Here is a 27,435-nt window from a genome sequence, read left to right on the forward strand (position 1 = left end):
ACAAAAGCAAACCAAATACATCAGGTGATATTGACGGATTTAGGAAACGCGACACTTTTGCTACTTGGAGAGCAAAATAATTTCCTGTTGCCAAAGCAAAGAGGATATAAAATGCTACTGATAATAGCAAAGAAAGAATTCCTGAAAAAAGTAGTTACATCAAATTTAATGTAAATGTTAGGAAGCCTTTCGTAAAGATATGTTTAGAAAGTGTACGTTTGTGTGAAAGTAATATGTGGCGATGAACATTTCACACAGGAAGAGAACAGAAACTTTTGAGATGTGTTGCTACAGAAGAATGTTGAAAATTAGATGGGTAGATCGTGTAACTAATGGGGAGGTGCTGAATCGAACTAGGGAATGAAGAAGTTTATGACACCACATGACTGAAATATGGGGTGGATGACAGGACACAATCTGAGGCATCAATGAATCGTCAGTTTGTTAATGGGACTAAGTGGGATGCATAAAGTTGTAGAACGCGACCAAGATTCGAATGCAGTAGGCAGTTTCAGTCGGTTGTAGAGAGCAGCAATTGTGCTGAGATGAAGAGGATAGCACAAGACAGCCTCGCTTGGAGACCTGCATGAATCGAGTCTTTGAATTTAAGACCACGCTAACAACGTTTAGATTTGTGTATGAAAGTAGCAATCAACATTCACCCTCCCCCCAGTTCGTTAACAATGGGGGATGTAATCGTCAATTAGCAGATTCAGCTGGATGTGGTATACCTGAAGAAACTTGTGGACGCTCTTCCTCGCCAAAACGAGGCCATGATGAGGGCTGGAGGCAGTGTTACATAGTAACATTGTGATGCCTCTTGCCTGACACAGTTTTTTTTTTTCAGTGTGATTGAAAAGGAAAGAGACTAAATATTTGACTAGCATGACAAGCACTAAAATTTATATTAAACTGAAGAGCAGCCACAAGTTGCGAGTAACATACCTTGACTTTGACATGTTTCACAAGACCAACATGAGCATCTTCACAGGTGTGCAAATAAAATGTGTTACACCAGCACACAAGGAAATGAAATCACAGATTCAACTTACAAAGTCGTAACTTATTTCATGTAGCCAATGGCGACACGTTACATATATCGGGCTGTGTATAGCGCCGCCGTCATACATAAGGTAGAGTAAGCTGGTTATGTACAGTCAATGTAAATTATATAGTAAGACACATAATTTCTAGTCGAACAAATCGGAGCCTTATCAGTGTACGTTTTGGTGGAAACTGCCTCACAGAGCCTAATGTAATTTAAAGAAATATATAATTAAACTATGGCAAAACCACCGCTTTTATGGGTGTTAACAGACACAAGTCAGATAATTATAACTAGCTATTAAAATAATTTTAAAATGACATATTATAATAAGAAATTTAGGTTAGAACTGGTGCTATTGAGGGCGTTAATTCACATATGTCATGTATGTAACAGTTTATTAACAGCATTAAAATCAACCTGTATTGTAAAGAAGTGTGGACCAAACGTACCAGCTAGATACAGTGATATTATTTCTCTTACTTCAGTACTTCAGTAGAGGCCAACATATGGAGAGGGAGGTGTTTACATTATATTTAATTGTTACATATACATATCTGCGTAACATCATGAACATATCAAATTACAGATTGTATGAAACTTCCACATTTAAGGAAGACAGCAAATAGGAACATTGTTCTTGTTGGCATTGCTGACCTCATAAACGCGGTACAAAGTCGCTTCTCTTAAGGGAATGAACACACTTATCTTCATAACTGGTTGTAAAATGCTTTTAAAATTACATAAAAAAGAGCAAATTAAAATTGTGATTGACATTTAATATGTTTGTATTTCGTACTTGTAATAGCTTATTAAAATCATCAGGATCCACCTATGTCGCAACAAAATGTGGCTAAATCCACATTTAAGGAAGACAGCAAATAGGAACATTGTTCTTGTTGGCATTGCTGACCTCATAAATGCGGTACAAAGTCGCTTCTCTTATGGGAATGAACACACTTATCTTCATAACTGGTTGTAAAATGCTTTTAAAATTACATAAAAAAGAGCAAATTAAAATTGTGATTGACATTTAATATGTTTGTATATCGTACTTGTAATAGCTTATTAAAATCATCAGGATCCACCTATGTCGCAACAAAATGTGGCTAAATGCAGCAGTGATGGTGTAGTGACAAGATTAATCTAAAGCTTACGGTTCATGAAGATGGAAGAATGTAGTACATCTCAAATTATATGAAACTTTCATAACTTAACCAAGATGGCCAATAGCAAGACAATTTATGTTTGCACTCTAAATAGTTGCGATGCCGAGTCCGTTAACTATTAACTAACTAAACTCCCCTGAAAAGACCACAGAGACCCATAGCGTACTGACTGGCTGCCGTGTCATCCTCAGCCTACAGGCGTCACTGGATGCGGATAGGGAGGGGCATGCAGTCAGCACACCGTTCTCCCGGCCGTATGTCAGTTCCCGAGACCAGAGCCACTACTTCTCAATCACGTAGCTCCTCCATTTGCCTCACAAGGGCTGAGTGCACCCCACTTGCCAACAGAACTCGGCAGACCGTATGGTCACCCATCCAAGTACTAGCCCAGCCCGACAGCGCTTATCAGCGGTGATCTGACGGGAACCGGTATTACCACTGTGGCAAGTCAGTTGGCTCGAGTCAATCAGTAATTACAATTTATTTTTGCTCTATAAGTTGCCAGCCGTGGTACAACATTGTTATGTCTTAAAATCATTATTTTTCTTGTGAATTAGATGTTTTGGTTCACTGAATAGCTGTTTTCACAGATACTTCAGAACATTTTTTATGAGGGGCCCATTGTCCTTATGTAGTTGTAGTAGTATTAGTAATAGTATTATTCATCCGTAGATCTCTTTTTTCAGATATATAGGACATGTCAAAATGTTTACAAGTTTAGACCAATTTAAAATAAGCTAATTCGTATACACATACATTTAAAGACTTCTACCTAGAGACAGGCATTAGATTTACTCTTGGTATACAATACTTTTTTTTTTACAAATAACTTATTAAATAATGTAATGCCACACTGTTCACTCATATCTCACTATCAGTCACCGCACACACTATACACACATTTTTTCATAACACTTCACTCACTATACACACGCTGGTGATCTCTGGGCCGTTTTCTGTACCGCAACTTCCCATTTGCTATCCTGAAAAACTGAGTCATTATCCCTCTGTACTGAGTGTGATGTTGAGCTCAGAAAGAGGAAGATGTTTTAATATTGTGCTACGCATAGCTTGGGGATAAGTTTGTTTTAGAAAAGGAAGAAGGAAGGAAAAAAAAACATAATGTGGAGGTGTTATATGGAATGTTGGATGCTTTTTAATCATTATTATTATTTTTTGTATAACTTTTTTTTACCGATGCCCTACGTTGTTTAATCCAAGTGATCCTTTAATGTATAAAATGTAGTGAATTACAGGTACTATTTATCTGCCTTTTTAAATAGGTGTATCTTTGAAATTTCTTTAATGTCTTTAGGTATTTTGTTGTACAGTTTTATTCCTTAGTAGGAATTGCTGTTTGAATTTTTATGTTCATTTTTTCTTAGTAAATTATGTTGAGTCGAGCTCTTGTTCCATTGTCGTGGACAGAGCTGTTTGTGCCGTAATTACCAATGTTATTTTGATGTGTACAACTGACTGGTAAATGTATTCACACAGAGCAGTTAAAAACCCCAGTGTTTTTAACAGATTTGCACAATGAGCTCGACTACTATTTTTGTTTACTATTCATATGGCTATTTTCTGGAGTTTGCAAACTGTGATCATATTTTGTGCATTTGTTCCTCAAAAAAGAATGCCATAGCTAAGAAATGATTGCACATATGAATAGTATGTAACTAAAAGACACTGCATGTTACACACTGATGACAGGATTCTAAGAGCATAACATGCTGATGACATTCTGTTTGCAAGTACCTTTGTGTGTTCACGTCACTTCAACTGAGGAACAATATTCATTCCTAGAAATTTTACATTGGCCTGTTTTAACTGCTCTGGAAATGTCTCAGATTTGAAGAATTCATTTATTATATTTGTTAATGGGCCTTGTACAATCTCTATGCACTGTTTCAGTACACACGTTGGTACTTCAACTAAGCCTATTGAAACTTATTTTTTAGTTTTTGGAGCTTTTATGGACTCCATTATCTGTGGTTGGAAGTAACATCATTGTATAAAGTGCAACATTTTTTACAGGTGTTATATTTGTTTTAGGGAATTTTTGCTGTAACTTCTCTGCAATACTTTAAAAATGTTCATTTACATAGTTTGCTAAGTGTTATGGATCATTTATTATCTTATCCCCCTCCCTTAGTGGTAAGCTGTTCTACATTTGTTTGCCTCTCCCCGTTTCTTTTTTTATAACATCGCAGGCTGCTTTGCTTTTATTCTCTGCGTTATATATTATTTTGGCATTACATGACTTTTTTGCAGCAACCAGCACCCTCCTATAGATCTTCTTGTATCTACGGTAGAAATTTATAAATTCCAGATCACTGCAACTATTTTTCAAGGAAATGAGGTATTTAAGTGTTTGGGAGGACTTCTTAATACCTGCTGTTATCCATTTGTTTTTGTGAGATGTTCATACAGACATTCTTACTTTTGGAAATGCCTTTTCAAAGTTCAATTTAAATAATGTGGATCATTTAGAGAATTTCATATTCGCATTGATTTCCTTAAACACTTCATCCCAGCTTTGTTTTGCTAGTTCATTTGAAAAATCATTAACTTTGGTTTCTGATAGATGTCGTTTGTAAGCTTCTAGTTTAGGGAATGAATCGATGTCTGATTTTACTGCTGTTATTTGACAGAGATGGTCTGATAGTCCGAGATCTCATACAGCTACATCACATTTTTCCTAGTCCATATTGGTTGCCACATGGTCAATTCCTGATGCAAACATTGTAGTAACCCTTGTTGCACGATTGAGCAGCAGGGACATGCCAAAACATTGAAGGATTTTTACGAGGGTGCTGTTGGATTCATTTACGATATTAGTGTTGATGTTATGTCCCCACACAGAATTATGTTGATCTTAGTATTTGAGACTTTATCTAGAACTTCTGTCTCCATACTACCACTGACAGCTCAGAACACATACTAAACGATTAATTTCTTGGTGATATCAAACCCTGTTTATTCAACAGCTGATATTTCAAAGTGTTTGTCTTCACTTACTGTACTGAGGTCATGTCTTGATTTGAACTGTGTTCATTTTCTAATATAAACACATGATCCTCCATCCCTTGAAGCAGTTCTGCAGCAAGGGTTTGCACTTTCAGACAATGATAATATTACATCTTCGATTTCTGTGTCTCTACACCAGTATTCAGTAACACAAACTACAGTGCAGTTCAAAGATTGGAGCTCAACTTCTAATAGTTGTATTTTATTTCTTATTGATCGCATGTTTTGATTGAGGATTGTAACGTTTGTGAAATGCTCCATGTTACTCTTTCCAATGGTTTTTTTTTCCTTTGTGACATCTGGTATTTGTGATATTTGAAATGTTAAAGTCTGTCTTGTGAGTGACTGTTTCAGTATTTTTTAAACTGCTGGAGTTACTCATTAGGCAGGGGAACCTGTTATCTGGATTTATCCTAAAAAAGACTTACTTTTCCTACCCATGACAACAGGCATTTGACCAAGTGTTCCCGAATCCACCCCCCTATACTTTCGTGAATCAGCTGTAGCAGTTTTCCCTTCCCAGTCCTGTTTGGGTGAAGGCCATGCATGTGAAACCCGATCTGTTGATAATCCCGACGGGCACCAGAGAAACATGAGCAAAGTTGGCTGCCCTCAGAGCCATCCCTAACCCTACATAGATTCGCCTCAAAGCTCCATCAAGATGCGGTCAATCATGACGCCGGAAGAACTCAACAAAGTGTACGTTGGTGCCATGAGTCAGGGAAGCTATCTTGTGCAGGTCACCACCTATGTCATATGCCCCACTCCTGTCCAAACAGTTTCCCACTCCACCCACTATCACTACATGGTTATCTTTTGTAAAGTTCTTACATAAAGACCCTAAGACCTCTAACAGGTGACTTAGCCCTGCATTTGGCTTGAAGATACTGGTGGCCTGGTACGCTTCCCTAAACTTTCTTGTAACTGAGGGACTACACCTCGCCCAAGGCTACTACCTAGAAGAAGCACTTTCTTCTTCCAAACACTTTGTACATTTCTACGCTTCTTGGCCTCGGTTGAAATGTGCTGCGCATTTCCTGCTCCTCTTCTATCTGAGGCTCTTCTCCACTTAACTCTGGCAGTGGTAGATACCTATTTTTGGTGTTGATGATAAAACTGTCAGATCGTGTTCTCTTTCTTCCTATCCTCCTACCAGCTGCCATTTGCCAACCCCCCTCCACCCCCTATCTCCCTTGAACCTTATTAGTTCCTTCCTGCTTCCTCCAACCTGAAGGGCACAGATTTTCCTATCCTGTTCCCAAATCAAAATGTTCCTACTGCATACTCTGCAGTTCCAGGAGAGAGCCTCTTCAGTTTTCCCAACATTCTCCCCACTGACTCCCCGCCCCCAGTGAAATATTTCCTACAAGATTGACATCAAACCTCTCTACTCAATACCCGGTAACAGCTCCCACATTTCTCACTCATGGTCAGTTTCGAAAGATTAATTAAGTTTAAGGGATGTTTTAAATTTGCCAACGACACGAGATTGGCTGTGTGTAAACAAAAGACGACACAAAGTTCTTATGGGCGGTTGTAGTTGTTTTTGCACTGATTTAGAGATAAAATGACAGAAGAATGAATTAGTAATTACTTTGCTTTTAGAGAATTTACGTTATCAATCGTGTTTCATCAGGTTTTTAAAAGTTAATAAATCGGAAAATGTAGGCCTAGATCTCGTCTCTCTAACTAGTAAACAATACGAAATGTGTTGGTTAAATAAGATTTAGAAACGTTTAATTACACTTTTATTACGACAATAGACACTGATAAAAATTTTTCACTATCAAGAAAACTTGAATTGAATTTTTTGTGATTGTGTCACGCAAAAATTTTGGGTTATGTCGCGATTATCGAGACTTCAGATAACACGAAGTTTTTCAAGAACAAGCTCTGCTGGGACGTTAATATTCAGTTGGGTGACAAGAACGGACACCAAGTCAAGTACACAAAACAAAGAAAATTTAAATTTGACACTATTTCCTCTTAAAGAAGTTCTTCAAGCGGACGAAGAAAATACCTGTAATCTCACTCGGTGGCCATCTTGAAGGCTATGATCATGATCGGTGAATAATAGTATTAAATAAGAAATGAGGGGACTTCATGCGCTTTCTGTACTCTGGAGTAAGCAAATAATTTACTAGTGTATAAATCTTTTTTAAAAATCGACGAATATCTGCTTGCGACGGAGAGTGTTCGAATAGGCCATTTACTTCGAAAACAGACAGAAATCTATAGACCGATTCGTATTGACCGCGTGTATAACTTTTTATTATTGTAGTATTGGGCATAACTAGAAGATTAACCACATTTCAGCATTTTCAGACGTCCGTGGAAATCTTGAGTCGCTGTTGTCGTAATGTTTGTGTTCGTTTGGTATCAATTTAATATTTAAGCGGAAACAGATTAATTGATAATGTGTGCGTGAATGCCAAAGAGACCAAACTGCTGAGGTCATCGCTCCCTAGACTTACACCCTACTTACACGAACTTATGCTAAGAACAACACACACACCCATGGCCGAGGGAGGACTCGAACCTCCGGTGGTGGGAGAGGCCGCGCAATCAGTTACATGGCGCCTCTAACCGTGCGGCCATTCCGCGCGGCATACCATTGATATGTGGGGCCAACACCACAAAATGCACAGTAAGCTGCAGAGCATGGTATGGGAGCATCCATCTTCCCCCTTAAGTGAACAATTTATAAAGCAAAACTCCTGCAAGAAAACTGGTGATATTTTGGTATGTAAAAGGTACATTGCTGATTCATGGCAGTATCAAAAGGAGAACAATGCTATGAATGTGACATCTGAAATTCAAAATCAGAACCAAGGGTAAATATAACTTCTCAAAAGGCTTGATTTTACTGCAGGTTAATAACTGCCCCCAGTGCTGGGAAGCTATTCAGTTCATTCAAGATCAAGGGTTTGAGCTGTTAGATATTGTGACCTGAAGCTGTAGCTGGCTCTGAGTATGCTTTCAACAGATCCTTGGATTGTGGTTTTTCTGTTATTATCTGAAATTGACTGTAGATCTCAGTGTCTCCTCTCTCATCGAGCATTTAAATTGTACTCGTATTATTCTTTCCTACGCCGCTTCACTGATCATGTTACATCGGAGTAATTCCATTTACGTTTTTAGAGATTCCAGCTTACTTTTTACATTCAAACTTCCCCCATTCCACGTTCCCTCTTCTAGAATGTTTCTCTTTAGTTGATTATCCACTCTTTTTCTCATGGTCCCCTTTCCCGTGGCAGTCACCTACCGGATACACAATAGGTAACCGATCCAGGATCTTTTTCCACTGGAGAAATCATACTGACTTCTTTTTCAATTAAAGGCCTCTTTTCATGTTGACACAAGTTATAGATCCTGACTGCAGATACCTATATTTACTTAGACCTTTGAAACTGATACGGAAAGCTTACCCGGTCACACATTTTGAGGACAAAACTTCCTTCTGTAGATACACAGTGAACATCCACTAAGCAGCAAAATAACGTACATACAAGTGTGTTATATGTTCACATAGAAACAATTCTTGAAAATACAAATGTCATATGTATGCAAATTGAAGAAATTCTTAAAGCTAGTGAGGCAGTAACGTAATTGACACGCTGCTAACTATCGTCTTCCTTTGAGCTATTGAAGAGGACTCTGCGAAATTCACAACTGTATTAAATGCTGACACAAATCGAATTAACACACAGCTTACAATGTTGCTTTTATGATATGCTTGCTAATGTGCTTTCTTTTGTCTCTATTGGTGTGATCTTCTTCTTTTAATTTATCTTCGTATATTTGCCAGCGTCAGTCCTCCAACTCTCCAACTTTTATTAAAATGTGAATGTTTGCCAAATGCATAATTTAAATACTTTTTCGGTCAAGACTCGGTTCTTACATTATGTTGAACGTTAAGTCGCTTCTTAATAAATGCGTATAAATAATTCCTTCACAGCGCATGCACACGGAGTCGGAAAATTCCCACGTGAATACCTTTTCACAATTACTAGATGAAATTTCCGTATAAGAGGGATACACACTGCTAAATAACAAAGCTACAACAAAATAACAAAACTAAGAACATTGTTCCTGACCTGAATAAAGTGAAAATATTCTAATTATTAATCTAGTAGTTACTAGCATCTCGAACGTCAAATGAAAGCTGGGACAATCCGTAATTGTCGACAGCTCTTAAGGCTATTTTCTCCCCCACGCACAACACGTGTAGTATTAACGCGGTAACGAGAGGCTTTTTGTGAACACTTCTTTGTGCCTTGTGTGACAGCTGGTTGCTTTAACGAGGAAAATAATTAGTGTTCTTTCTAACGGTTTCAGCTTGTGTCATTTGTGACATTCCTTCCTCAGATTCACCGAACTATGTTACACCCAGCGTATTTTTAACGAAATGTATGTTGAACCTTAACATCATTTTTTTCTTTCTTCTACCGTCATTTCCAATATCGCCAAGTGCTTGGGATTTCTCTACTTTCAGTCGATGCTTTTGATCTATGGAATTACATATCAGTCAAAGTACAACACGACATTGTAATTTGGAATATATTTTAGGCGAGAAACGAGAAATCTTGAGAATTTGCATCCTGTTGTCTCCTCGCAGGAGGCTCGTGTAGGATTTGCTTGGGGTATCTCAGGTCCCCCATTCTATTAATGTATTTCCAGTTCTGCCTGTTCATGAAGATCTTCCCACTCGTGAACATGCAGTCGCCGCCAAATGACTACATTTATACTCTAAAGTCTTTCTCAGGAATTGAAACAACAAATAAAAACTCCAGTTATGACTTATGTACATTAAGGCAGAGACTATCATTATCATGAAAAATTTAATTCTGTTCCCTCTGCGAATTATATTACTAAAACGGAAATGTACTGTGTCATATACGAGCGATGTCCAGAAAGTAAGTTCCGATCGGTCGCGAAATGGAAACCACCGGGAAAATCCGGTAAAGCTTTCCACAGATGTGCTGAGCAGTGTCTCTAATACGCCCGTCGATCGTGTCGCGTCGCTCTTTCCAGTTTTGAGTGAACAGTGAGCACGAAAAAATACGTAGGGAATAGCGTCTCCCGCCAAATACGAGGGGCCGGTTAGAGATTTCGCCTGTGTCACAACTGTCGAGCACTTCCTTCTTCAGGACAATTCTGGGCTGCACACTGCAGGGGCAATGAAGACGCTCCTGCAGCGTTTCCGATGAGAAGTGTTTGATCACCCACAGTACAATCTATAACTGGCTCCCCCTCAGTCTCATGTCTGCTCACAAGAACCGTTGGCTATGAAGACGAAGTTTTTCCACAGAAAACGAGCGGCAGACCAGTGCAGATAACTGGACGAAAGCATAGGCGGTTGCTTTCTGTGACGAGGATACTGGAAAGTTGATACAACACTACGACAGCAGTTGGAGCGGCGACTATGAAGAGAGGAAGATGGAAGGGGTACCTAAGTGTTGCAAATAAAACGTTTCTGGTTTTCACCGTGGTTTCAATTTCACGACCGATCGGAACTTTCTTTCTGGACAACCTTCGTATGTGAGGGAATGATCAACTGTCGTTTTAAGTGTGCTTCTTTACCAATATAGTTAAAATAAGAAACAAGCTCAGGAATCTGTCAGTTACTGCAGTTTAATACCTTCCGCTTTGGAAGCTACGAATAAGTAGGTATCTTCTTTCTGTGTGTTATATGACAAACAATTCATCAAAAATATTGACTTTTGCAGTTGATTATCCGGTATGATCCTATGACATCAGCGAATAGCAAGCAGTTACTGGAGCAACTTCAGCTGGGTTCTTCGTGGATTAACAGAGCTAGTCTACTCTCTTTCAACGTGTTCCAACCAGTCGTTAAGAAAATGTCATTTACTACGCTCCTGTCCCACGCCCCTGTTCGTCTATACAAGGTGATTCATATTAACTTTTAAAAACAGCCGAAGCGGCGTAGATGAGGCTTAGACAAGTAATTTAATGTACGACACATTGTGCCGCAAATGTCGAGGAACACCCCAGAAGCCGATGAAGAAAGTTGAACATACGATGTCAACAGATGGCGTACCTCGGCACATGTGTAGCGGTTAGGCTTGCCGATCCTACCCTCGCCAGTACGGGGCAGTGCTGCACCTCCCTCCCCTAGGCTACTCTTTGTTTGAACACCTTTTCTAAATGTGATCTATTGTAAATGTAGAAGTTACAAAATTATTGTGTGTGCCATAACCAAGGAAAGGCTGTCCTTGTTTTGATTTCCTGCCCTTCTGTCTCATCTTTCTTTGTTTTCTGGTCTTGATTTAGTAAAGAGAAGGCAGGTCATTAGGTCATTTACTGGTAGCGACGCAATTCGTGAACTTATACTAATTAACTAGCGATGTAACACTCTAGGTTCTGTTTAGCTGTACTTTGCAATAAACGAGTGGAGACACCAACACAGGTAAATAAAATAATAAAGATTACCTCACTGTAAACACTTAATTGTCTAATGCAGTGCAAAAAATGATGACTGCCAGAATTGAGACTCGAACTTGATCGCGACTCGCGAAGTCACACATGTAAGTCTGGAGCCATGATGAGGTGTACCACATCTACATACTCAAGCGCTGCACGTGCTCCGCGGTACATCTTCTGGTTACGTTACGTGCTAATATTTATTATCTTCTTCCCAGTGTTTGCGGCCTCATGTGACTTATATTGGTTTTTCAACATTAAGAAGAATCACTGTGAACAGACTTTGCAATTACTTAGCTATTGTCATTACAGAATTGTTATGACAATTGCACAAAATCCGAATGTGTCTTCATTGATGAACATTACGCAACATGTGAGCAGAGCTACTAAATCTTGTGACCTGTGAGGTAACGGTCGAGCTGTGGCGCCCTGAAAATATTCCAAGCTCGGAGTTGGCCACGCTGTGGCCTCTCGGCGGGCTGCGGCTTGTCGGCGGCCGCGTGGTGCCGAGCGTTAGCCGGGTTCCAGGCCGACCTCGTGGTTGGGAATTCCTTGATGACTCTGTGTCGATGAAAGAGACTTGTAGGCCGAGAGTGCCAAAGATGGCGGACTTTGTGAAACCATCATGGCAGACACTTCACAGTTAGTATAGAAATTAATAGTAGCCAGATGAATCATGATACCTCAAAATGAAACATATACCTTACCATTATTTGCACGATTCTGATGGTGTAGTCAGATTTTCAATATCTTTATTAGTTTAAAATTTAGTATCTGATGGTAAATTATACAAGTAACACCCAGCGACGACTTTTCCAAAATCTAAACGGTTCTTCCGATTTTGTCAATCGACAAGTCTTTAGAAAGCTATAAATGTAAACCTAAATTTCTATAAATTACAGGAATATAACTTAAATTCTCCCCATGAACCATGGACCTTGCCGTTGGTGGGGAGGCTTGCGTGCCTCAGCGATACAGATAGCCGTACCGTAGGTGTATCCACAACGGAGGGGTATCTGTTGAGAGGCCAGACAAACGCGTGGTTCCTGAAGAGGGGCAGCAGCCTTTTCAGTAGTTGCAGGGGCAACAGTGTGGATGATTGACTGATCTGGCCTTGCAACACTAACCAAAACGGCCATGCTGTGCTGGTACTGCGAACGGTTGAAAGCAAGGGGAAACTACAGTCGTAATTTTTGCCGAGGGCATGCAGCTTTACTGTATGGTTAATGATGATGGCGTCCTCTTGGGTAAAATATTCCGGAGGTAAAACAGTCCCCCATTCAGATCTCCGGGCAGGGACTACTCAAGAGGACATCGTTATCAGGAGAAAGAAAATTGGCGTTCTACGGATCGGAGCGTGGAATGTCAGATCCCTTAATTGGGCAGGTAGGTTAGAAAATTTAATAAGCGAAATGGATCGGTTAAAGTTAGATATAGTGGAAATTAGTGAAGTTCGGTGGCAGGAGGAAAAAGACTTTTGGTCAGGCGAATACAGGGTTATAAATACAAAGTCAAATAGGGGTAATGCAGGAGTAGGTTTAATAATGAATAAAAAATAGGAATGCGGGTAAGCTACTACAAACAGCATAGTGAATGGATTATTGTGGCCACGATAGACACGAAGCCCACGCCTACTACAGTAGTACAAGTTTATATGCCAACTAGCTCGGCAGATGACGAAGAAATTGATGAAATGTATGGTGAAATAAAAGAAATTATTCAGATAGTGAAGGGAGACGAAAATTTAATAGTCATGGGTGACTGGAATTCGGTACTAGGAAAAGGGAGGGAAGGAAACATAGTAGTCGAATATGAATTGGGGCTAAGAAATGAAAGAGGAAGCCGCCTGGTAGTATTCTGCACAGAGTACAACTAAATCATTGCTAACACTTGGTTCAAGAATCATAAAAGAAGTTTGTATACATGGAAGAAGCCTGGAGATACTGGCAGATTTCAGATAGATTATATAATGGTAAGACAGAGATTTAGGAACCAGGTTTTAAATTGTAAGACATTTCCAGGGGCAGATGTAGACTCTGACCACAATCTAATGGTTATGAACTGTAGATTGAAACTGAAGAAACTGCAAAAAGGTAGGAATTTAAGGATATGGGACCTGGATAAACTGAAAGAACCAGAGGTTCTAGAGAGTTTCAGGGAGAGCGTAAGGGAACAAAAGGCAGGAAGGGGGGAAAGAAATACAGTAGAAGAAGAATGGGTAGCTTTGAGGGATGAAGTAGTGAAGGCAGCCGAGGAACAAGTAGGTAAAAAGACGCGGGCTAGTAGATATCATTGGGTAACAGAAGAAATATTGAATTTAATTGATGAGAGGAGAAAATATAAAAATGCAGTAAATGAAGCAGGCAAAAAGGAATACAAACGTCTCAAAAATGAGATCGACAGGAAGTGCAAAAAGGCTAAGCGGGGATGGCTAGAGGATAAATGTAAGGATGTAGAGGCTTATCTCACTAGGGGTGAGATAGATACTGCCTACAGGAAAATTAAAGAGACATTTGGAGAAAAGAGAACCACCTGTACGAATATCAAGAGCTCAGATGGAAACCCAGTTCTAAGCACAGAAGGGAAAGCAGAAAGATGGAAGGAGTGGTTCAAATTGTTCAAATGGCTCTGAGCACTATAGGACTCAACATCTGAGGTCGTAAGTCCCCTAGAACTTAGAACTACTTAAACCTAACTAACCTAAGGACATCACACACATCCATGCCCGAGGCAGGATTCGAACCTGCGACCGTAGCAGTCCCGCGGTTCCGGACTGCAGCGCCAGAACCGCTAGACCAGCGCGGCCGGCAATGGAAGAGGATGCAGATGAAGATGAAATGGGGGATTTGATACTGCGTGAAGAGTTTGACAGAGCACTGAAAGACCTAATTCGAAACAAGGCCGCGGGAGTAGACAACATTCCATTAGAACTACTGACGGCCTTGGGAGAGCCAGTCCTGACTAAACTCTACCATCTGGTGAGCAAGATGTATGAGACAGGCGAAATTCCCTCAGACTTCAAGAAGAATATAATAATTCCAATCCCAAAGAAAGCAGGTGTCGACAGATGTGAAAATTACCGAACTATCAGTTTAATAAGTCACGGCTGCAACGAATTCTTTACAGACGAATGGAAAAACTAGTAGAAGCCTACCTTGGGGAAGATCAGTTTGGATTCCGTAGAAATGTTAGAACACGTGAGGCAATACTGACCCTACGACTTATCTTAGAAGCTAGATTAAGAAAAGGCAAACCTACATTTGTGGCATTTGTAGAGTTAGAGAGAGCTTTTGACAATGTTGACTGGAATACTCACTTTCAAATTCTGAAGGTGGCAGGGGTAAAATATAGGGAGCGAAAGGCTATTTACAATGTGTATAGAAACCAAATGGCAGCTATAAGAGTTGAGGGGCATGAAAGGGAGGCAGTGGTTGGAAGGGGAGTGAGACAGGGTTGTAGCCTCTCCCAGATGTTATTCAATCTGTATATTGAGCAAGCAGTAAAGGAAACAAAAGAAAAATTCGGACTAGGTATTAAAATCCATGGAGAAGAAATAAAAACTTTGAGGTTCGCCGATGACATTGTAATTCTGTCAGAGACAGCAAAGGACTTGGAAGAGCAGTTGAACGGAATGGGTAGTGTCTTGAAAGGAGGATATAAGATGAACATCAACAAAAGCAAAACGAGGATAATGGAATGTAGTCTAATTAAGTCGGGTGATGCTGAGGGAATTAGATTAGGAAATGAGACACTTAAAGTAGTAAAAGAGTTTTGCCATTTGGGGAGCAAAATAACTGATGATGGTCGAAGTAGAGAGGGTATAAAATGTAGACTGGCTATGGCAAGGAAAGCATTTCTGAAGAAGAGACATATGTTACCATCGAGTATAGATTTAAGTGTCAGGAAGTCGTTTCTGAAAGTATTTGTATGCAGTGTAGCCATGTGTGGAAGTGAAACATGGACGATAAATAGTTTGGACAAGAAGAGAATAGAAGCTTTCGAAATGTGGTGCTACAGAAGAATGCTGAAGATTAGATGGGTAGATCACATAACTAATGAGGAGGTGTTGAATAAGATTGGGGAGAAGAGAATTTTGTGGCACAATTTGACTAGAAGAAGGGATCGGTTGGTAGGACATGTTCTGAGGCATCAAGGGATCGCCAATTTAGTATTGGTGGGCAGCGTGGAGGGTAAAAATCGTAGAGGGAGACCAAGAGATGAATACACCAAGCAGATTCAGAAGGATGTAGGTTGCAGTAGGTACTGGGAGATGAAGCAACTTGCACAGGATAGAGTAGCATGGAGAGATGCATCAAACCAGTCTCACGACTGAAGATCACAACAACAACAACAACTTAAACAGTAAATGAGTTATTGGAGGTCAAAGTGGCCGATTACTATTAATCGCGTCAGGCCATAAGTACTCCACAGTTACACGAAAAAACGGTAGCAGCATTCTTATAAATATATTCATTCATCTATGTCTTTGTTTATATCTGATATATACTGTTCACGAAGAAATTGGTCAATTATTTACTGTGTCTTAGAAGGCACAGAGACATTAGGATACTGGCTTACTTCTGTTCTATTCCTTTGATATATATTTATTTAATTTGTGTATGTATTTAATAATTTGTGTTAGAGCTTGTTTATGGTCCAGCCGTAGGAATATTTATTTAATTTCAAGTTATTTAAATGTAAATCCAGTATTTTGAGTGTGGTTCAGTATGTTTGTGAGTGTGCGTTGGCTTGGAGACACGGTGGGAGCGCTCTAGCCAGTCACAGCGATTGTTCGGAAAAGGACAAGTGGAGAGACAGTATGGAAGTGGGGAGGAGTATCGTTTCGAGAGAGGACAGGCAGTTCTGAACAGTGTGGCGCGAGGGAGAGTCCCACAGGACACAGGAAGAGTGGTGGACCGTACGGCACACGACACGGTAGGTGCTGGACACGAGAGAGTTCTGGACAGTATGGCGCGACAGACGCACGGTCGCAGGAAGAACTGGGAGAGTGGAGCAGTTTACGCATGGTCGCGGCAGATAGAAATACTTCGTAGTGCCGACTTGTGCACTTGTGATATTTCCGTGGCTTCTGCAGTGAAGACGTAGTTCGAATTTAGAAGTGAATATCTCGCGAGACATGTTGTTGTTCGTAACTAATTACGTGAAGTAGGAATCTATTGTTCCCGTGTTATTCAACTTATACTTTATTTAATTGCTGGACCATCGACACCAATAAGTGTTTTACAGTAACAAAGGGCATTCTTAAGGGTACTTCTGCTATTGTATCCATCATTTAAAGTCGTTAAAATAGTACCTACAAAATTGACTTCATTGCAGTCTCTCATTTATAAATTACTATGTTGTATTAACAATTCGCAATTGCCGACTGATAGGAACCTTCGACCATTCGATTCATGTGTCTATTCATATTGTATACTGTAGTCTCAGCATTATTTGGGCTGTAATGCGGTAATTACGTATCCCAGCCCCTAGACAACTAAACCAGCCAAAACTCTTAATATTTCAACTTTGAGTCAGAGGGTAGGTAGTTGAGGTGCACCGCAACACCACATCATTTAATTAAAAAAGCCTGCAGAATAAAACAAAGAGCTGTGCACAAATTGCTAGAACACCAGAGAACTAAACTAAAGCTTTACGTATACTCTGAACCATGCCGTGATGTAACACTTTTCACTGTAACAGATCACCACGCGACTACCCATACCCTTCTCGCAACTTAAAAAATATTTCTTGTGTTTCACAGACACTGCTTTCTGGATCTGGTACCGTGTCAAATGGTTCAAAATGGCTCTGAGCACTATGGGACTTAACTGCTGTGGTCATCAGTGCCCTAGAACTTAGAACTACTTACACCTAAGTAACCTAAGGACATCACACACATCTATGCCCGAGGCCGGATTCGAACCTGCGATCGTAGCGGTCGTGCGGTTCCAGACTGTAGCGCCTAGAACCGCTCGGCCACCTCGGCCGTCGGTACCGTGTCACTTCACTCACTGTGCGAACAGAATAGCAGGTATATTGCTGGAAAAAGATGCGAATTTTTTCAGCTTTACTGCAACATATTTTGTGACTTATCTCTTTTTTGTAGTACTTAACGTTGTCTCTGCGCAGCGTTCCCCTTCGTTCGTTCTCTTAACGCAATATACACCAAGCGATATTTCTCCGCCATGAAACCTTTATTAGCTGTCTCGTCATTAGCTTAAGTGCAATCAATATCTGCATTTAAACTGCCGGGAGCCAGACAGCAGACGCTTCGCAGCGCCCTGTGGTGTTTTTTACGGGCGGACGTGGCCGCAGGGAGGGCATAAAGAACGCCGAATAGCGGCTCCAGCGCTACATCACGAAGCACTCTTCCGTGTGCCATCAGTTCCAGTAGTCGTGTATTAAGGCCGCCAGGAATGAGGTTGTCATCAAGCAGCTATATCGCTAATTTGTTACATCCATTACCCTACAATTAGTCGTTCGTTGCTGAACAACAGGAGACGCAATGTTGCCTCGGGTTTTATAACGTTCACATCAAAGGCAATTGTGACCATAGAGGGGTAAATGCACTCTTTACCACGTTGAGGGGTAATTTACCTGTCAATGACAACGAGTAGTCATATTCTACGATACAACGTTGAATCACAGAGTTAGCTGTTATGTAGAAATTTGTTACTGATGTAATGTTGTTTCAGTCGTCTGACTAATTACACTTCTCAGTCTCAGTCTTCGATAAATTATCGATAAAACAGTTAAATTTTAATTATAGGTCTGTTTATGTTTCTGGATCATCAGCTGCTGTGTGAACTTAACCGAAGTGTGTAACTACTATTGGTCAAAAATTAGTTACAGTGCCTTTCTTCTTGGTGTATTAAACGTAGTTACCTTTATATTGATTTAAATACGCCAACATATTGATTTAAATACGCCAACATCAGTGTTTATATTAGATGACACTAATAAACACAAACACTGTTGCATAACATCCTAGGGTGGAGCACTGAACCGTCTGCCACCGTTACAGAAAAAAAGATGGTATAGGGACGGAGGTGCCGTCGTCGTTGTGACGGTGCGCGATGAAGTAAGAAGACGTATTCAGAGTGCAGGAATGCTCAGTCGAAGCTGACAGTGCGAGTGCAATATCGGCACCTACTGACAGTCACTTCAAAGGGGCAGTGACCTACTTCCAGGCTGGGAAGCGCCGGAGGTTCTCTGTCGCGATGACTGGAGTGGGGAAAGCCGTAGATGTGGCCGGTGGGCCAATAGAATTAGCCAGGAACAAGTGGTGTGCTGGGTGCAGTGCTCAAGTAGTGATATTGCATGAGTATCAATGCTTGATCGGGAAACGTGATAAAAGCATTTGTTGCGATGTAGGACGTACGAATCCGACGCTTTAATTAAGGTACGATTTTACTGTGCCTCACTGAGAGTTTACTGAAGCATCCTCTTGCAACTGTTCACCACTGTTGACACGGTCTACCCATTGTAAAATATCGAACACCATTTGTGGTTCGAAGACAAGGTGCTGAATTTACTAATGGTGAGTCCTTTGCAATGTGTGAATGGTAGTTTAAAAGGGACGCGAAAGGCGTCCTTATAAGGTATCAGACTGACAGGCTCTTGTTCTCTAATGGTTTTTGAAGCAGTCTGACGCTACTGAGCTCGGTGCTTGCACAATTATTTGTTATGTTAATGAAACGTTGGTTTTCCAGCGCGTAACATACGCCTGGTGTAGGCTAATGAAACTAGTGCCTAGGTCAAATGTAATGAGGCTACCGTACATACTGATGAATCCCATGTACTGGTGTTCCGTAAAAGGAAAACGCGCCATATACACGTTATATGCTGCTCAATTACTGGACAGGGACAGGATAGTGGCTGGCTGAGGTGTGCAGCAACAGGAAGGAGGCACTATTTTGTATTCATGATTGCATTCATTATAGATTTCTGTATTTCTGTACACGGTGCTGTACGACGTGTTTTTCTACTGCACTCTAACCAGGATCAAAGGACCAGTGTGTTCCCTGATTATGATTTTCTCTATAAAGGGTATAAAAATTAATTAGTATAAAACTAATGATTTTGGATTTTGGATTTTCTGTTTTAAAGACCCTTTTATTCATAACCTCCATTTATGTCTTTGATCATCAGAAACTATATTATGGAAGTTGAAGGTTACTGCAGCAAATCAATGTTTAGTAGCTTTATCGTGTTAGTCATTCTTATGTTAACTCGCAGGCATTATGTTGTACAAGTTGCGATATTTATACTTTGCGTCACTACTGCATAATGCAATCAGTAAATTTGACCTCGTATGTCTATCAGCCCCCCAATGAACCATGGACCTTGCCGTTGGTTGGGAGGCTTGCGTGCCTCAGCGATACCGATAGCCGTACCGTAGGTGCAATCACAACGGAGGGGTATCTGTTGAGAGGCCAGACAAACATGTGGTTCCTGAAGAGGGGCAGCAGCCTTTTCAGTAGTTGCAAGGGCAACAGTCTGGATGATTGACTGAGCTGGCCTTGTAACAATAACCAAAACGGCATTGCCGTGCCGGTACTGCGAACGGCTGAAAGCAAGGGGAAACTACAGCCGTAATTTTTCCCGAGGGCATGCAGCTTTACTGTATGATTACATGATGATGGCGTCCTCTTGGGTAAAATATTCCGGAGGTAAAATAGTCCCCCATTCGGATCTCCGGGCGGGGACTGCTCAAGAGGATGTCGTTATCAGGAGAAAGAAAACTGGCGTTCTACGGATCGGAGCGTGGAATGTCAGATCCCTTAATCGGGCAGGTAGGTTAGAAAATTTAAAAAGGGAAATGGATAGGTTGAAGTTAGATATAGTGGGAATTAGTGAAGTTCGGTGGCAGGAGGAACAAGACTTCTGGTCAGGTGACTACAGGGTTATAAACACAAAATCAAATAGGGGTAATGCAGGAGTAGGTTTAATAATGAATAGGAAAATAGGAATGCGGGTAAGCTACTACAAACAGCATAGTGAACGCATTATTGTGGCCAAGATAGATACGAAGCCCACACCTACTACAGTAGTACAAGTTTATATGCCAACTAGCTCCGCAGATGACGAAGAAATTGAAGAAATGTATGATGAAATAAAAGAAATTATTCAGATAGTGAAGGGAGACGAAAATTTAATAGTCATGGGTGACTGGAATTCGAGTGTAGGAAAAGGGAGAGAAGGAAACATAGTAGGTGAATATGGATTGGGGGACAGAAATGAAAGAGGAAGCCGCCTGGTAGAATTTTGCACAGAGCACAACATAATCATAACTAACACTTGGTTTAAGAATCATGAAAGAAGGTTGTATACATGGAAGAACCCTGGAGATACTAAAAGGTATCAGATAGATTATATAATGGTAAGACAGAGATTTAGGAACCAGGTTTTAAATTGTAAGACATTTCCAGGGGCAGATGTGGACTCTGACCACAATCTATTGGTTATGACCTGTAGATTAAAACTGAAGAAACTGGAAAAAGGTGGGAATTTAAGGAGATGGGACCTGGATAAACTAAAAGAACCAGAGGTTGTACAGAGATTCAGGGAGAGCATAAGGGAGCAATTGACAGGAATGGGGGAAATAAATACAGTAGAAGAAGAATGGGTAGCTTTGAGGGATGAAGTAGTGAAGGCAGCAGAGGATCAAGTAGGTAAAAAGACGAGGGCTAGTAGAAATTCTTGGGTAACAGAAGAAATATTGAATTTAATTGATGAAAGGAGAAAATATAAAAATGCAGTAAGTGAAACAGGCAAAAAGGAATACAAACGTCTCAAAAATGAGATCGACAGGAAGTGCAAAATGGCTAAGCAGGGATGGCTAGAGGACAAATGTAAGGATGTAGAGGCCTATCTCACTAGGGGTAAGATAGATACCGCCTACAGGAAAATTAAAGAGACCTTTGGAGATAAGAGAACGACTTGTATGAATATCAAGAGCTCAGATGGAAACCCAGTTCTAAGCAAAGAAGGGAAAGCAGAAAGGTGGAAGGAGTATATAGAGGGTCTATACAAGGGCGATGTACTTGAGGACAATATTATGGAAATTGAAGAGGATGTAGATGAAGATGAAATGGGAGATATGATACTGCGTGAAGAGTTTGACAGAGCACTGAAAGACCTGAGTCGAAACAAAGCCCCCGGAGTAGACAATATTCCATTGGAACTACTGACGGCCATGGGAGAGCCAGTCCTGACAAAACTCTACCATCTGGTGAGGAAGATGTATGAGACAGGCGAAATACCCTCAGACTTCAAGAAGAATATAATAATTCCAATCCCAAAGAAAGCAGGTGTTGACAGATGTGAAAATTACCGAACTATCAGCTTAATAAGTCACAGCTGCAAAATACTAACACGAATTCTTTACAGACGAATGGAAAAACTAGTAGAAGCCAACCTCGGGGAAGATCAGTTTGGATTCCGTAGAAACACTGGAACACGTGAGGCAATACTGACCTTACGACTTATCTTAGAAGAAAGATTAAAGAAAGGCAAACCTACGTTTCTAGCATTTGTAGACTTAGAGAAAGCTTTTGACAATGTTGACTGGAATACTCTCTTTCAAATTCTAAAGGTGGCAGGGGTAAAATACAGGGAGCGAAAGGCTATTTACAATTTGTACAGAAACCAGATGGCAGTTATAAGAGTCGAGGGACATGAAAGGGAAGCAGTGGTTGGGAAGGGAGTAAGACAGGGTTGTAGCCTCTCCCCGATGTTGTTCAATCTGTATATTGAGCAAGCAGTAAAGGAAACAAAAGAAAAATTCGGAGTAGGTATTAAAATTCATGGAGAAGAAATAAAAACTTTGAGGTTCGCCGACGACATTGTAATTCTGTCAGAGACAGCAAAGGACTTGGAAGAGCAGTTGAATGGAATAGACAGTGTCTTGAAAGGAGGATATAAGATGAACATCAACAAAAGCAAAACAAGGATAATGGAATGTAGTCTAATTAAATCGGGTGATGCTGAGGGAATTAGATTAGGAAATGAGGCACTTAAAGTAGTAAAGGAGTTTTGCTATTTGGGGAGCAAAATAACTGATGATGGTCGAAGTAGAGAGGATATAAAATGTAGGCTGGCAATGGCAAGGAAAGCGTTTCTGAAGAAGAGAAATTTGTTAACATCCAGTATTGATATAAGTGTCAGGAAGTCATTTCTGAAAGTATTTGTATGGAGTGTAGCCATGTATGGAAGTGAAACATGGACGATAAATAGTTTGGACAAGAAGAGAATAGAAGCTTTCGAAATGTGGTGCTACAGAAGAATGCTGAAGATTAGATGGGTAGATCACATAACTAATGAGGAAGTATTGAATAGGATTGGGGAGAAGAGAAGTTTGTGGCGCCACTTGACCAGAAGAAGGGATCGGTTGGTAGGACATGTTCTGAGGCATCAAGGGATCACCAATTTAGTATTGGAGGGCAGCGTGGAGGGTAAAAATCGTAGAGGGAGACCAAGAGATGAATACACTAAGCAGATTCAGAAGGATGTAGGTTGCAGTAGGTACTGGGAGATGAAAAAGCTTGCACAGGATAGAGTAGCATGGAGAGCTGCATCAAACCAGTCTCAGGACTGAAGACCACAACAACAACAACAATGTCTATCAGTCGACTCCATCATAAATTATTTTAGTCTTAATTTCCTGCCTCCATAACAAGCTAGAGCTCTGCGTGTCACAAGGTTTAATTTTGGGTACCGTACTGTTCATAACACGTGCTAACGATTTGCCACTGTACAGTCACGACGATACGAAGTTAGTTCTTTTTGCTGATGATACAAGTAATCACACCAAAAAACAAGAATCAGCTAAAAATTATAAATAATGTCTTTCAGAATGTTATGAAGTGGTTGTCTGCAAATGGACTCTCATTAAATTTTGAAAAAGAAAGAAAAATATCAGTCATGTCAAAATCAGTGCTAGAGTTTAATGTTACAAAACAGCTCCTCCACTGTGCCAAAAAAGCAAATGGAGTTTGAGAAGCAAGAATCGTAAGTGAACAACAGACACATAACAAGTGTATCATAGGGGGCTGCACAACAAAAACTGCTGCACAGCTACCTGTTTCCCGTTGAGGCTAAGGTGTCAAGCACAACGAGACACAGCTCCACGCCAGCAGACGGCACCACTCTGGACCTTGATTTCTGGCCACCAACTAACACCCCCTTCCCCAAATACGCCAATGGTCACTACAGCAGCGAACAGTGAACAAAACAGTTTCATTTTAAGTTAGATTAAGATAATTTAAGTTTATCTAACAGTTTTCTGTATGCTTGAGCTCCTGATGATGAGCTTTAAGTTAGATTAAGATAATTTATGTTTATCTAACAGTTTTCTGTATGCTTGAGCGTCTGATGATGAGCAAAACAAGTTTGAAATTTGTTGCAGTATTTTAAGTTAAAAATAAAATAAATAATTAAACGGCGTCTCTGGGCCTTAGTCTGCACTACAACAGTGATAGAATGTTCACATTCTTGATTCCTAATTAGCTGAGGGCAAATAAAATTGTAGCCACATGTACAAATTCCGTTGAACTAATATATTTAAAGTCACATTTTTCGTCCTCCCCTGTCTTAACTGATAAAGACAGCAACAAATTTAAGGAACAGATTCCTACACAACCTTTAAGTTTGTACTACAGTCCTGCGTAGATCAAAAAGCAGTTTTTCGTAATCGCCAGAAGACTAATGGAGTACCTAAGCTTCACAAATCAGTATTAATTAATTCATAGGTTCTTTTCTGTCATTTACTTTCACAATTTTTCGAATAACGTGCCTGGTAGAATTGAAACATTAGGTGATTATCTTACAGTATATTCATGTTTACCTTACATGGTTGCCTTCAGGGCTCATAATTTATGAGACATCCACAACTGGTGTGGCGAGTGAGGGGAGGGAGTGGGCGTAAACGATTGTGTGGTAGACCATAACAATTGCTTAATGGAGCTAGAGTCCTGCGACAGAAATTAAGTAGTTGGCAGAAAGATGAGAGCACAGAGCATTTGGCGGCGTTTAATTGACATGTATTGGAAGTGTTTTGTGTGTAGGGTGAGGAGTTAGTGGTGTTAATGCTATTCAAACACTGTTGAGCAATCCTTTCAGTGGTAGAAATTAAGTTGGCCTACAATCTGCTGTAGTGGTAGCTCCCCGTTATGATTCAGCACATATTGATAGTCTCTGCAAATTCTAGAATCTTCACCCCATTGTGCCGCCACCGCCTCAATAGAACTCGATAATTCTCATATGACTACTGAGGTAGCCTAGAGTCAATGCTAATACTATAATGCTATGGGCTAAATTAATAACTCTGGGAGCAAGGGACACACAGAAACACAGCACCACACTCACCTTGGTGAAACTGTTGCTATTTCGGGTTGTCTCTGTCTTCAGCATACTGCACGTTGAAAAGCTCTTCAACATAGGCGCTTTTCTCTTTTATTGACAAAGCATCAGCAGCCAGAACATTTTTATCAAAACGAATAGATTATAGATCTGTCTTGTAGTATTTATGGATTGAATGACAGTTTCATTCAATGATGATTTGTTCTAGATATTACTACCAGCATTATGTGTTCCTTTTTTCCATTTCTGATAACAACAGCTTCTCCTTCCGCATTAGCAGAAGGTGGAATCGAAATTGCGCTGCATACACTCGCCAGCTTTTCAGCCGAATTTTGAGCCTGCATTTCCTGTCATTTCTTATGGTTTCCTGCACAGTAGCCTCTCGTTATTTTGCTCTTCAAGTTATTCTTTGCTTACAAAGTCTCCCTGTGGATGTTAGGTTTTTGTAATCAGAGCTGTGTTTTTGTCTCTTTATTCGTATGCCTGTCTTTCGTGGATAGTGCCATTGAGATCGATCTCGAGAAAAATATTTTCCAAGTCCGTTATAAAAAGCCGTTGGCTACTCATGACGTTTACAATTTAACTACTGGAGTCGTTCTAAAAATGTTTGGTGATGAGCTTTTCAGTTGCAGTGCGCTTAATACAAAAAAACATAAATAACTGTTATAGTTAATGATTTGAGATGTTTAGTTTGCAGTCGGTGCATCTGAGTATTATTAGTGACGATGCTCGGATCGCTAAACCCAGTTACAGAAACGCAAATAAGACTCACTGACATATACTTTGAGTACTTCGGCGGACGGCCGCAACATCTTTGACACACGAACAGTAGTCGCTTCTTAGACCTCTCAAGGCTGGTGTTCTACCTGCTAGAAGTATAACTGCAGCCTGGCTACACTGTGACCGACGAGTCACTTCCTGGATGACACAAATTAGCGTACAAAATTGACTCGATATATTTGTATCTTTTTCATAAATTACCCTGAGTGATTTTCACTTAAGGTGTGAAAAGTGGGGGATACTAAGGTCCGTGGTTACCGTCTCGTTGGAAGAGTACAAGTTTAGCCGTTTCGTAAGAGAACTACAAACAGTCAGATCGAAAATCAACAAGGAAACTATTTTGGTTTTTTTATTTATAAAATGACACGTTTCCATACTGCTTCATTGTGACACAGACAGCAAGTAAACACAGAGTGTTTCGAAGTCCAGAGCGAGTAATAACTTACAGATTTGTACATATACAGAGGGGTCCAAAAAAATGTATCCACTGTTTAAAAGTCCACAACTGGCAAACTAATTGACGAAGTTGTCTCATCTTTGGTAGTGTAATAGTTTGTAGTTCCAGCAATCGCCACACAAGCGTTGTATTGCGTTGTTTTGTTTTGTCAGATGACAGTCGCCAGACAGTCAGTGTTTTGTTGTTAGCTGCACCTAGTTACTCGAGTAAACATGGCTGGCGCGAGGCTTACTTTCGATGAAGGGAAGTCAGTTTTGAAGTGGTATTCTAAGTACGAAAACATTAATGAGGTTCAACGGCAATGGCGAAATGAGTATCAAACAGAGCCACAGACACGTTTAACAATTCGTCGCATTACAGACAAATTTGAAGCCGAAGGCTGTGTTAAAGATCTACACAAACAATGATCTGGACAACCTTTAACAGTAACAAGTCCAGCTAACTCCCGTCGTGTGTTACAACAATTCACTCGCTCACTACAGAAGTTTGTGAGACAGTGTGCCCGTGAAACTGGAGTGAGTCGCTCAAGTGTTCGACGAATTTTGAAGACAGCAAAGTGGAAGTGCTACATCCCACGATTGCTACACGCAATGAACGAGGACGACCCAGATTGCAGAATGGAGTACTGCGAGTGGTTTACTAACATGGTGCGCAACGATGAAGAGCTTGCAGAGATGATTGTGTGGTCTGATGAGGCACAGTTAAAACTCAATGGTACAGTACATTGCCACAATTGCATTTACTGGGCCGCCGAAAATCCGAACGTCGATGTAGACAAAGCCGTGAATTTTCCAGGAGTAAATGTGTGGTGTGGGTTGTCTTACAGGGGCTTGATTGGGCCATTCTTCTTTGACGGCACATTTACCGGTGAGGTGTACCTTCAGAAGCTTCAGACATCCATTTTACCTGCTATCCGAGACTTGTACGGAGACGGAAGAGTTTACTTTCAACAAGATGGTGCCCGAGCCCACTACCAAAATCGTGTTAGGGCGTATCTCGACGAAAATCTACAAGTAAGATGGATAGGCCGTAGAGGTGCTGTGGAGTATCCACCACGTTCCCAGACCTAACTCCTCTGGACTTTTGCATGAGGGGAACACTAAAGGACATCGTTTATCAACAAAAGCCACGCACATTGTATGAACTTC

The 27,435-nt window shown here is 40.5% G+C and overlaps 1 pseudogene; it reads right to left on the reverse strand.

The window, feature by feature from the left end:
- Window positions 1-2,553: 2,553 nt before the first annotated feature.
- On the reverse strand, window positions 2,554-2,671 carry LOC126424903 (5S ribosomal RNA; annotated as a pseudogene).
- Between the last annotated feature and the right edge of the window lie 24,764 nt (window positions 2,672-27,435).

The sequence above is a fragment of the Schistocerca serialis genome, chromosome 1 (assembly GCF_023864345.2).
Source record: "Schistocerca serialis cubense isolate TAMUIC-IGC-003099 chromosome 1, iqSchSeri2.2, whole genome shotgun sequence".
Classification (NCBI taxonomy): domain Eukaryota; kingdom Metazoa; phylum Arthropoda; class Insecta; order Orthoptera; family Acrididae; genus Schistocerca; species Schistocerca serialis.